Source organism: Rutidosis leptorrhynchoides, chromosome 11, assembly GCF_046630445.1.
Source record: "Rutidosis leptorrhynchoides isolate AG116_Rl617_1_P2 chromosome 11, CSIRO_AGI_Rlap_v1, whole genome shotgun sequence".
NCBI classification, from domain to species: Eukaryota; Viridiplantae; Streptophyta; class Magnoliopsida; order Asterales; family Asteraceae; genus Rutidosis; species Rutidosis leptorrhynchoides.
Genome location: NC_092343.1, coordinates 272,552,571 through 272,553,804, shown reverse-complemented (window position 1 = coordinate 272,553,804; position 1,234 = coordinate 272,552,571). Strand labels below are relative to the sequence as shown.

Below are 1,234 nucleotides of genomic sequence, written 5' to 3'. Positions count from 1 at the left end.
GAGAAGAAAAGAGAAGATGACTAATCAATCTTTACTTAGTTAATTATGCATGGAAATGACAAGTGTTTGTTATATTTGCATGTAATTAGTGCTAATTGAGTAATGTTAATTACATGTAGTATTTTGGTTAATCTTAGATTAGTTTTAAGTTTTGATGTAAGTATATAATTAGGTGTTATAATCTTGAGTAAGACTTAGTTAATGACTAATGTTGTAGTATTTTACTAACTAGGTGGATTAAGGATGATTACTTAATCAATAATACTTGATCATGTTATATACTTAATTTCACAAGTATACAAGTGTGTAGTTTTTTTTTCAAGTCTTAGGATTTATGGTGGTAAACTAGTGTAACGCCATCCAATTTTTTTTTTTTAAATCACAGCGGAAGTCTTAAGTTAACAAACACCACGTTATTTACGAAACACATAATTAAATAATTTATCACAAACATTATAAATAAAATATAGTTTTCCTTTTACATTATAACACATCAGAGTACTCCGAGTCAGACACGTCTTCAGCCCAATTCCCAATCCCAACAGTACCTAAACCTGCAGGGGTGTAAATATGGGGGTTAGCGCACCGCTAAGTGAGTGAAATCTATCTAACAGGATAAGCTTAAGCATCACACAAGCTTTACTCTAAATATCACCACCACATGCTAACCACCACTAGCATACAAATACGACAATATGAGGATCGGCGGCTTGTACGAGCACACGACTCCTAGCTGATCGGGCTAGAGTCTACCGATAGTTCTCGCTACTCAATTCACAGTATAGTCATCCTAACACAGGGGGTGCGTCGTTCACACTATACTCACAATCAGTAGCCTATGGACCCAACCTCCCTAGGCACGGCTGACCTCATACGGACTCTAACCTCCCTAGGCATGGTCACGAGTCCCCAGTCTCCCCAGGCCCGACTGGTGTCAATCACATAGTGCACGTACAAACACATACATCAACAAGCATACTATATCAATCTAGCATGGCAATCACTAATATCACATGATAATTATATTACACTAAACTTGGTAAAAGAGTTAAACACAATAGCATGATACGCTACTCAAACTCTATCTGGAGATAGACCCACTCACCGATCATCAGCTAAACTCGGTAGTCTAATATCACCGGGTCTTCTCCTCGTCTGAACCACCTGAGAATAAACACTGAACAAGTTAGTAAATCGCACCACCATTACTAACTATATGATATTCAATATATAT

The 1,234-nt window shown here is 37.0% G+C and overlaps 1 long non-coding RNA gene across 1 annotated transcript in view; it reads right to left on the bottom strand.

Annotated features, from left to right (window-relative positions):
• Positions 1–454: 454 nt before the first annotated feature.
• The window catches only part of LOC139876767 (uncharacterized), a 2,426-nt gene continuing 1,646 nt past the window's right edge, over positions 455–1,234 (bottom strand). The window contains exons 2-3 of the long non-coding RNA XR_011768276.1: positions 1,106–1,164; positions 455–554 (exon numbers count right to left, since the gene is read on the bottom strand). This is a non-coding gene — a long non-coding RNA (uncharacterized lncRNA). The remainder of the gene's footprint in view (positions 555–1,105; positions 1,165–1,234) is intronic.